Here is a 12128-nt window from a genome sequence, read left to right on the forward strand (position 1 = left end):
GATTATATACCTAATGGTACCAACTCGTGCCCCAATCAGCTGTTACAAGATATGTGCAAAAAAATGGAGTTGTGTCTTCATCCTGATCCTCACTGGCATTTAAAAGTCAAAAGTGAGAGGCAGGGCTGGTGGAGAGTAAAGGGTGAAGTATTTCTGTTCTGTCTCCATCTATGACAAGAGCTGTTGGTTGATTATTCCCTTCTCCTGGCATCGGGTTTGGGTGGCTGTGTGCCTCAGGGGACAATGTATCCAACCCCAGCCCCAGGGTGGGCAGGGGGGAATCTAGATTATTTGAGACCAATAGCTGAATTGCAATTAGTACTCCTTTTAGCATTGATTGGTTTAACAATGAGCATGTAGCACTTCCAGCCATCAGTACTTGAGGGGAGTCTGCAGGAAAGGCCGCTCAGAAAGGACTGCACATTCTTTAAAATGTCTACAAAAAAAGAATGGTTTCTTTTCTTGCCTTTGTTGTGGGTATGTAAGGATGTGGTGTTTAAGGCTGCTGTCCCCATCTTGTATCCCTGAGGGGACCAGCCTTGGAAAACGCTTACCTGACAAGGGTGGCTGCAATGGAGACAGATGGAAAGGACCTGGAGCCCGATGTCACCACTAGGCCACTGAAATGAACAATCTTGGAACCACCACCCTATCTCTGGACTTCTCTGTTAGGGCTAAGCTATTTAGGGTTGGTTCTTCTCAAACTGGAAGTTAAAAGCATCTCAAATGATTCTCCACATCAGCCAAACAAAACCAAACCAGAAATCTCTTGTAAGAAACCTACCCTTGAGAGATCAAATGGGTTCTGATGGGGTCTATAGCTGCCTTTGTTCAAGGAATGCAGATTAACTCTAATGATTTTTACCCTAATCTGTTGTCTATTCTAATGCCTTTTGGAAAAAAAAGATTAACTCTCTCTAGGCTTGTTAAACTCTTACTTCATTTTATTTATTATTGGCTTGCAAATATAAAGACATATATACTCTTTTGTACCCACATAAAAATGTTAAATCATTTTTACTTTTGCATATTTTATGCCAGTGAAGTGACTTTCAGTCTCTTTCTCATATTTATCCATTTATTTCTATTTTATTATGTTTCTTTTTTTACCTCTTTTTATATTTGTGCTTACTTTTTCCATGTACTGTCTTGATCTCTTTTGCTTTCAGTATAGGTTATCTTTTAAGTATGGGTGTGTGTATTTCTACTTTCAAGAGGCATGATGTAGTGGTAAAAACATAAAATTTTGTACAAAACTTTGGCTTAAATACTGGCTCTGCCACCTACTTTTTGTGTACATTTTGGAAAATTCCTTAACCTAAAGCAAAAGGAAGGGTGGTGAGCATGGCATGTATTTCACTGTAGAGCCAATCCCAAAGCAAGTGTAGAGGGTAGGATGGCATGTTATATGCCCTGAACATTTTTAACTACACACCTATCAAAAATTAGACGAGAAAGAGGGAAAGAAGGTAGGAGGTAGAGTAAATTCACTTATGGCCTCATGTGTCATCTATGTGAGTCGAACGGTACATTATTCAAGCTGACAAAACAAGTATCTAAAATATAAGAACATTGGGCTTCCCTGGTGGTGCAGTGGTTAAGAATCCGTCTGCCAATGCAAGGGACTCAGGTTTGATCCCTGGTCCAGGAAGATCCCACATGCCGTGGAGCAACTAAGCCCGTGCGCCACAACTACTGAGCCTGCGCTCCAGAGCCCGCGAGCCACAACTACTGAGCCTGCATGCCACAACTACTGAGCCCGCATACCTCAACTACTGAGCCTGTGCGCCACAACTACTGAAGCCCGAGCACCTAGAGCCTGTGCTCCGCAACAAGAGAAGCCACCACAATGAAAAGCCCGCACACCGCAATGAAGAGTAGCCCCCGCTCGCCACAACTAGAGAAAGCCCGCAGGCAGCAATGAAGACCCAATGCAGCCAAAAAATAAAATACAATAAAAAAAATAATACAAAAGACTATGGGCATAGAAGTGTGAGGCACTGTAGAATTAAGTAACAGCTATTATTTATGAGCACTTACTATATGTCTGGCACAATGCTTTACATGCACTATTTCATTCAATCCTCAAAACAACCCTTATGAGGGTAGGTACTGTTATCCCCCATTTTTCAGATGAATATTCTAAGGCACAGAAAAATGAAGTGACCTGCCCGAGGTCACAGCTAATGTCAGAGCCAGGATTTAGTCTTAGGCATTCAGACTCCAGAGCCTACACTCTTAATCATGACACAAACCTCTAAGTTCTCTTAATTCCTTTGTGAATTTTTTTTAATATGTTAGTGGTTTAAGGAATATTTTCTGGGCTATGGCTGGGTTCATATCAAACATTCTTTCCCACAAACACTCCTTATCAGGAGGCACCATTCAACTCACTCTAGAGAGAGAAAGGTCAAGTCCTAAGAAGTCTGGGATGAAAACCAAGTACGGGCTCAAAACAAACAAAAAAAACCAAAAACCAAACATGAGTCACTATGTTCATATAAGACTACTTAAATAATGCTAGCAGATTTTCAGCAACAAACAACTTTTTTTTTTCTTTCCAGGATGGGCGCTCAAGCGCCTAGGATGGAAGTGGTCAGGTGCCCATGATTTTTTAAAAAATAAAACATCTTTGTTTTTGTCTTCAATATAGACTAGTAAGTAATAGATACATGAATTGCTAACTTTTTTATTTGGACCACAGCTTAGGACAATCTGTACTTAGAATATTAAAAATAATATTGATGATAGTAAATAAGGAAATGAAGTATTATCTTTGATGACCAAATTAAGGATTAGCAGCTAGGAAGACCATTGTTTTCACTGTAGTGGATTGCTGATTGTCAAACTAAAATGTCTCTTATTTTATGAGCATTTGACCTATCTGTGAGAAGCGTTAAGTTATCTAAGGGTTTCCTTTGACATCCACTCAAATACATAATGACTTTTTATCATAAAACCTGCAGCATAAATGAATACTAGTTTTTCATGCATCCCTTCTGGGGTTGTACCATCTGAATTAATATTGAATTGATATATCTTTTCTTTGATGTTTTGGAAATTAGTTTTATGTAATCAGTACCTGTCAGTGGAACACTGAATATTGACAAATAAAGAATTTTTCCACATTCTCATTGCTATTATATACCTAACTACCAATTTTTAGGTCAGCCAGGGTTTGATTCATCCCTGAAAATCCCAATGTAGATGGTATTTTATTGGTGGTACTGTCTAGTCTTTGGGAGTCTTATATCAGAAAATTCCCTTTCTCTTTCCCTCTCCCTCTCCCTCTCTCTCTCTCTCTCTCTCTCTCTCTCACACACACACACACACACACACACACAAACATATCCACACACTTCCATACAAAAGCAGCCTCAGTTTCAGCGTGCCCTGCCTTGCGCTGGCAACCAGATGTTCCCAGGTAAGGTGATCTCTCCTTATCATGGGAACGGTCCAGATCCAATGGAGTATGATGGAGTATATTGACCTTCCTTTGGTCCGTCTTACTCATCCACATGGGAGAGTCATCTACCTGGAAACAAGTATTTCACAAAGCTCCACAGTTGGTTGAGTAAAGCCTGCCAGTGTGCTTTTAGAATGCTTTCTTTCTCATTAATTTACAGATAAACTGCAAAACAGAATAATCAGTATATAAATTGAAATGATCAAACTAATCAAAATCTGAACCAAACATAAGCCACTATGTTCATATGAGACTACTTAAATAACACTAGCAGATTTTCAGCAACAAACTCTCTTCTCTAAATAAAAGCTTATAGATCAGCTGGGTGAAGTGCCAAGTCATAAAAAAATTATTATTTTTTGTAATTTAACTGTCTTTGCCAAGAAGGAACATAAATTTTTCAGAAATTTTCTTCTTTAATCCTATTTAGGATTATACCCCATATAATTCTTAAAACAGATATGAGGTAGATCAGAATTATATTAATTGAAAGGTATTAAATGAATAACAATGTAAATAACTATTGTATAAATTATCAAGGACATTTTCTCTAATCAGCCTTCTAAGGCAGCTCTGTCCAACAGAAAAATGAGCCACCAAGGCAAGCCACATATGTATTTCCTAGTAGCCACATTTATGAAGTAAAAAGGAACAGGTAAGATTAATTTTAATAATATATTTTATTTAACCCATTATATAAAAATTATCATTTCCACTTGTAATCAAGATAAACTTGTAATTAAGGCACTATTTTATATTTTTTATACTTAGTCTTCAAAATCTGGTGTGTATTTTATAATTACAGTGCATCTCAATTCAGACAAGCCATATTTCAAGTGCTCTATAAGTCACATGTGGCTTGTGGCTGTATGGTGCTGGGAAAGGTCAATTTCACATGCATACTGTGCTACTGTATTAGGTGATAGGAAAAAATGATGAATAAAACATGAGGGCAAAATGCAGGAATTCTTTTGAGCTGGGGACCTTCCTAGCGGGTCCAGGACTACTAGCCTATTTGTACCTTTCTGCAAACTAGAGACTCTCTCCTTCCCCAAGTAACTTGACTCCCATCTGTCAGAAAATGGACATAATATGCTAATTTTATTAAAACAAGATACTCTACTACCATCAGCCAGAAAAATGTTTTAATAAATATATAAACCTATGATGCCTACAAAGTAAATGAACAACCCTCCCTTAGATGCAGCACCTTTGATCAGTGCACAACCTGTACAATTGTCCCAGAAGCCCTGCTGGTTCCCTTAACCTAATTCTGGCCATGGCACTTCTCCTCTTCCCAATTCCATCCCTGCCTGCATTCCAACCAACATCAGAAAAACAGGACTTTGTAATACTACTTCACAAATTCCATTGCCTGATGCTAGCACAAATTGTGAAGAAGGTACATTTTTTTGTATCCTGGCCTCCTTTATCTGTATTCCACACATAACCCCACAACGTGCTACCTTCCTCCTTCAAGAAAGGCCAATGGATAACCTATACTTCTAATGAATTACCTTGACCTCCCATAGCCTCCCGTAGATTCTAAAAGCTGGGCAGAATCAGGACATCCCCCCTTAACACAACCTGCTTTCAGAGAAGGTTCAGATGGCAGTCTTGAATTCTGCATCACACATTTAATACAATACTTCATTTTCTAAGGGGTTTTCACATTATAAGCACCATTCATACCATGCGATAAAAGTCTACATTCTCAGTTAAATTAATTTCAAGCATCATCAAGCAAGTAAGAGGAAGGGCATCTTCCTGTCCTGTCGTGACTGAAATGTTGTTAATGAAGTGGAAATCTACCTTGCCTTGGTCATGACCCTGCCAGACAGGCCTATCAGCTGTGATTTTTTTCACATTTCTCCATACCTCTGCCGTATAACATTGAAATCTCTGCTAAAGTTGATTCTTCAAGTGTTCTTGAAGAATCAAGAACAGAATAGGTTCCCTGCCTATTCAATTTGTGGGTGTAATCCTTGAGTTTACCACATATTACAAGTATTTACATTGTTTACATTTATTTCCAGGGAAGTAATGCTATGGCCCCTGATTTAAGATTGGCGTGATAAATGATACTTGTCATCTAGTAAACTTCAGGTGTTTTAATTAACTGGTAATAGCCTTGTTTTTAAATAAGTGAGTCCTTCTTCATTACAAAGCTGAGGAAATAGTATGAAATTTTGGGTTTTTGATTCAATACTTTGCTGTATTTTTTTTAATTGTAAGGGTAAGTGAAACTGACTTATCCATTAGGCAAAGAAGCCACAGCACCAAGGCCCACGATAGTTTTAGTGGCCAATGAAAATGTTTTAATTTCTTTTAAATTGAGGAGGAAAAATAAATATAATCTAACCTAGATTACATTCAACTTTATACCAATACAATTGTAAAACATAATTTTTAATATTTTTTATGGAGGAATTGGCTCATGAAAGTAAAAGTATCTAAGACCCATGAAACTAATGATGCAGCCCTTCTCTGGACAATACCACAACTCCCAGGAACTGTCTCACAGATACACTGTTCTCCCTAAGCAAAGAGTATATTTCCTTCAGGATTTCTCTCCAACTACTGTAAAAAAACTTCTTTAGCAAGATGATAAGCTGGAGTTTTCCTAAGACTCTAAAGAGTCATAGATAAAGAATGCCTAGAATGTGAGATCTAGGCTCTCTAATCTGCTTTCAAATCTGCAAAGAAAATGCCCTCCAGCTAATATAGTTCAAGGTCAAAGGAGATTTCAAATGTGCTAATTAAAATGAGATATATTGCTTGAGCAGAGGAAAACTAATTTTTGTTCACACATTATGAGAGTGATTCATGAATAAGTGGGATAACGTGTCAGACTGTATCCCAGACCTTAGTTGCTTATCAGAAGTTAAGCATTTGCTTACATCAAACCAAATCACCAAAATATAATCTCATAATAAAAGTGAAATTGAAGTCAAAAGGAGGGGCTCTCCTGGTGGCGCAGTGGTTAAGAATCCACCTGCCAAAGCAGGGGTCACGGGTTCGAGCCCTGGTCCGGGAAGATCCCACATGCCGTGGAGCAACTAAGCCCGTGCGCCACAACTATTGAGCCCGCGAGCCACAACTACTGAAGCCCGTGCACCTAGAGCCCATGCTCCGCAACAAGAGAAGCCACTGCAGTGAGAAGCCCTGCACCCCAATGAAGAGTAGCACCCGCTCGCCACTAGAGAAAGCCCGTGCAGCAACGAACACCCAATGCAGCCAAAAATAAAATAAATTAATTTTTAAAAAAAGAATGATTCAAAAAAGTCAAAAGGAAATCAACAAGTCAGGTAAGCATCAGCACTATGGCCTCTATAAGCCTAAGATCGCTTTGGATGTGGAAGAATGTGTGAGTTGCTAACAAAGAAATGTGTGTGGCAAGGAGCCAGCAAGTGTCAGAGGCAAGAAGGAGGCAAATCTCTTAAAGGCAAAACTGGAATTTGAGCAACACGCCCTGATCCCAGCCAGCACCTCTTACCTTAGCAAGGCTTGAGGAGTCCATGTGCAGAGACTGGAAGGTGCTGGTGTAAAAGAAACTGCCAGAATGTGAGCTGAAGTAAGACACAGGGGCCTGAAGACATCTGGAGGTCAGGTGGGTGCGTCGGCAAACATGACGTAGCTGGGGAGCGCTGTCAGAAAGCCACAGGTGAGGCTTCCTTAAAGTTGACAGATTTGGCTCGTTAGCAGGAGGCACTCTGCAGTAGCGTTTTTTGAACAAGGGCCTGGGTAGGCGGTGGTTTGAAGGACTGAGCTGCAGAACAGCCCTGTTCACACAAGCAGAGCCTACAGCAGCCCTGCCCCTTCACCCCATCAATCACCAGCAGTGGCTTCATCTCCTAGGGCGCTAATGCCATTTGTTGATGCCCCAAAACCACACAGAGTTGGTGTCCACCAGATTATAGCTTGTTTTCATATAGGTTGAAAATACTCAGACATAAAAAGATTGAGACTTGTGAAAAATCACATGGTTTCCTAAGGCTATAGAGTCTCAACTCGGAGAATAGATGATAGATTATAAGCATTGTCATTTGAAGAGATAATTAAATTTATGCTACCAAAACATGCAGAAGAAAAGTATTTTAGAAGTTTGTTAGGAAATGAATAAAAATATCACATTATTTTCCTGGATTTTCTGTTTGGGGTATTTTTAGCTATTCAATATTTATAATGTGCTATCCTGTCTTTTCTCATTCTAAATAAATATTTGCAGTTGTTTGTAACTTTGTGTTTTTCTTAAAGAGCATCTCCCCCATTGTATAAACTTAAGGACCTACAAATCTCCTGCATCTGCTCCTGACTGTCTACACACCCCACCAAATGTAAGATCCAATTCCTGCATTTGTTCAGTGGAGAAAAACTTCTCTCTGCTTAGTTAGCAGAGGCATTTAAATGAAGAATGCTGTGAATGTCTGGGATTAAAAGTGAAATGCCTTTGTATCAAAGGCGAGCATAAAGTTCAGTTGTTTAGGCTACACCAGTTACAGTGTTCAGCTACTACTTATCCTAAGGAAATGGGTGAGCAGCAGAAATAAACCGATGGGTATGTTTAAAACTCACTCCCAGTTTGTTTTCTGTATCTGTGAGTCTGTTTCTGTTTTGTTATATTTGTTCATTTGTTTCATTTTTTAGATTCTACATATAAGTGAAAACATACAGTATTTGTCTTTCTCTGTCTGACTTATTCCACTAAGCATAATACACTCTAGATCCATCCGTGCTGTTTCAAATGGCAAAATTTTTCATGGCTGAGTAATATTCCATTGTATATATATATATACCACATCTTCTTTATTCATTCATCTGTTGATGGACACTTAGGTTGCTTCCATATCTTTGCTATTGTAAATAGTGCTGCTATGAACATTGGGATGCATGTATGCTTTCTAATTAGTGTTTTCATTTGTATAAATACTCAAGAGTGGAATTGCAGGGTCATGTGCTACAGAGAGCAAACTAGCGGAGAGGGGCTGAGGGAGGGGCAAGGTAGGTGAAGGGGATTAAGATGTACAGAATACTAGGTATGAAATAAAGTTACAAGGATGTAATGTACAGCACAGGGAATGTAGCCAATATTTTATAATAACTTTATATGGAGTACAATCCATAAAAATAGCAAATCAATTCACTATGTTGTACCCTTGAAACTAATATAATATCATAAGTCAACTGTACTTTAATTAAAAAACAAAAAACCACTCTCCCAGCCAATTTGATCGTATTTTTGCACCATCACCCAATCATGGTGTATTCATCAAGACAAACTTCACTAGTCTCTTCTCTCCAACTTCTCCTTTTCACTCAGAGGTATATTGAAAACTGTGAAGTGAGAGGTAGAGTGATCCCCAGGAGGTTTTCTTTCTACCTGTGGGAGGTGACCAAGCCTGGTTTTCCCATGTCTATATCGGGTTATTGCAGCTGCTGTCTAGACAATCAATAGAGAGAGATGGGGTCATGAGAGCGATGCTCTTTCTTCTGGTCCTCTCGACTGCCTGAGGTGTTTTGAGCTGAAAGATGGTACTATGTTTTGTTAAAGTAATCAAACAAGGAGGTGGCTCTAATGCCGTGGTAGCCTACATAAGCAGACCAAAAACTAAGCCAGAGTTAATGCACTGGAATCCAAGAAAATGAAACAACCAGCCACAAATAGCCAACTGGGCTTTCCCAAATAAGGCAGTCGCTTCCGCTATAGTCAATCAAATCATTTCCTTGCTTTGCTTCTGCATCTTCTCTATTAAAAAAAAACCCTAGCTCCTGTCAATGGAGCACTCCTAACCACTGTCGGTTTGGTGCTGCCTGATTTGAATCGATGTTTGCTCAAATAAATTCTTGAAAAAAAAATGTTAATATGCCTCAGTTTACCTGTTAAGTTTCTAAACCCACTCACTGTAGATTAAAGATTGAAAGTGGCAGCCTCAGCCCTGTCTTGGTTCACGACTCGTATTCCTACAACTCTTCCCACTCTATCCCCATCCCAGTGTCCTATACCCCAGTAAGCAAACTCTCCTGCATGGTGATGATGATGATGATGATGATGTCTGATATTAATTGAACACTTACTAGAACACCTTATTCTTAGCACTTGTTCATATTATCCCATTAATCATCAAAACCATACTTTGAGATAGGTACTGTTCTTATTACTGTTTTACCAATGGGGAAACTGAGACTTAGATTCCTTAACCAAAGTTACAGATTGCAAGTGGCAGAATGTGGTACACTTACATAACCATAAACCCTTAAATATTAGAATGTAACTCCAGGAGGTGGAAATCTTGTTGGTTTTGTTCTTTGCTATAGACACTATAATGTTTGTTGAGTGAATGAATGACTTAAAGTAGAGCATGCCTAGAGATCATTAAGATAGAGATTCCCCAAAGAGAGGTTTGGTAGAATGGAAGGAGATGGGTGGATCAGGTGAAAAATAATGAGATCCTCCAGTTAGTCGGGCCATAACTTGGAGAGCAAATCTATACAACTGGGACTCATAGGTGTGTGTGGATATATGGGCAGGGGTGAAGGCAGGTATATATAATTGTTATATTTTGTGCTTTGTGGCTATTGAAACATCCTTAATGACTTTACTAGTTATTAGCAGCAGGCTTTTTTCCCCAGATGATTGTTTTTTTTTGATATTTAACTTGAAAACAGTAATAAGACAAGTAGCCCTAAATCTGGCTCATTTAATTCCATCATCATGGGTATGGTTACTGAAAAGTAGTTGAGGATTATTATTTTAGGATTCATTTCTTAAAATATCAAAATTGTGTGATATTATCACTCTGATGTAACTACACTCATCATCTGTTAGTTCTTTTGATTTATTTTCTGCATCACACTCCTCTTTGCCATATACATTTTCTTATCACTTTTCGGACTCCTTAACACTTTCTTTTTTCTTTAAAAAAAATCTAATTTCCTTGAAATTCATTCCTCCTTTTGCTTGTCCTAGTCATCATGAATAAATTGTGTATGTATGAAAGCGTCAGTGTATATAAACGATGTGAAGCACAATACATTAATCTGACACTGTCAGTCTTCTTTCAACACCAACCTCACAAGCATAAATTTCCTTTTTTTAAGAAAAAAAAACTTTCCTACAAAAAGGCATTCTCAACTATTTAAGACCAGTTTTCTGGGGTTATATTCCAAATAAGTGCCAAAATTTGCAATTTAATAAGTGAGAAATAGTTTTATACCCAGAAAATTTCAAGGGAAAGTATTTATTACCTGGGTGGATGGGTTCGCTCCAGAGGAATCACCTGAAGACAGACAGAGATAGCACAGGGGGTTTCCTGCAAAAGAGTATTTATTAAGTTAGTCTTATTTAAGCATTGGCTTTTGTTGTAAAGTTAGAGGGCAGTTGACCTGGATGAAAATGGCCCTTAGATATAAGGAAATCATACTTAACAATTGAGACATTCTTTATCTAAAAGATTCTTAAAAATAACCTTCTGAGTAAACATTAGTAACATTTAAAATATGAACAATTTAATAATAATGCTTGAAACTTTTCAACAGCTATATATAGCAGCCATCAGTGAATTAATATTTTGTTCCTATATATTTAACTAATGAGTAGTGTCTATTAAGGACAGAAATATAGGTATATAGTACTTTGTGAACCTGGTGAAACACCAAATATTGTTGGACACTAGCTTTTCATGTTTAGGAGTCATATACCTGGAGGGCAAGCAGGCCACTACCTGCCACAGCTGACAAGACAAGATGAAGAATGAGGAGATTATTTTCCTTGACATGGATTTATTATTCAACTGATTAATTTCTCAAATTTGAAATTAAGTGAATTGATAAAATAAGAAATTTCTTATAAATATGACAGAGGGATTCACAAAATTTTACTTGGACAGAATTTTCATAGATGCAACAATTTGTCTTTACTTCTAATTCTAACATTTACAGCAGATGCTAAGCATGAGGTTTTGATTGATACCAGGAAAAACAGTCACAGCCAAGGTAACAGGGCTCTTACTCTGTCAGGTTTTTAGTGACATGAGTAAAGGTTTTAGATTAAAGGTTACAGCTTACTTTCAGAGCTCTTTCCACACATAGTATTATTTTACAGATAACTTCCTTTCCCACTCTCTGAAGTTCCCATCTTCCTCGGAAAAGTTGAGAGCTGGGAGATAAATAAAGCAAGAGGCACAGAGAGATGGAAGGGTGAGGCTGAAGAGATTTGGGTTGAGATTCAAACAGCCCAGGAGTCGTCAATAACATTTTTAACATTTGTTAAATGTTAAAAAAAAATTAACATATAGCCATATAGTAGATTATACTCCCAAATCTTAGATGTGAGGCTGTTAAGTCTTAGAAACACACAGCGAAATGTTGGCTAAACCTTGGGGAGTTATATTCCTGTAGATTATATTTGGAGAAGAGATATTGAAATACATAAATGATTTGGGAGATAATGGATTGCTATACGTAATTCACTGGAAAAAGTTTGCCTGTCTTAAACTTAAATCATTTCCAAAAGTGCCTATGTTCGCCAAACCTGTTAATTTGAATATATAATCCATATTTTCTTTTTGAAAATTGTGGAAATGCTAAAAAACAGTTGTCATAAAGGTTAAATTTTCACCTCGTATCTTGAACACTAGATTTTGTGTATCCCCCAAAATCAGTC

The 12128-nt window shown here is 38.0% G+C and overlaps 1 long non-coding RNA gene across 2 annotated transcripts in view; it reads right to left on the bottom strand.

The window, feature by feature from the left end:
* Positions 1–8554: 8554 nt before the first annotated feature.
* The window catches only part of LOC309634826, a 262121-nt gene continuing 258547 nt past the window's right edge, over positions 8555–12128 (bottom strand). For both annotated transcript variants that reach the window (XR_014248448.1, XR_014248449.1), the window contains one exon: positions 8555–10776. This is a non-coding gene — a long non-coding RNA (uncharacterized lncRNA). The remainder of the gene's footprint in view (positions 10777–12128) is intronic.

Source organism: Balaenoptera borealis (assembly GCF_965194805.1).
Source record: "Balaenoptera borealis genome assembly, chromosome: 9".
NCBI lineage: Eukaryota > Metazoa > Chordata > Mammalia > Artiodactyla > Balaenopteridae > Balaenoptera > Balaenoptera borealis.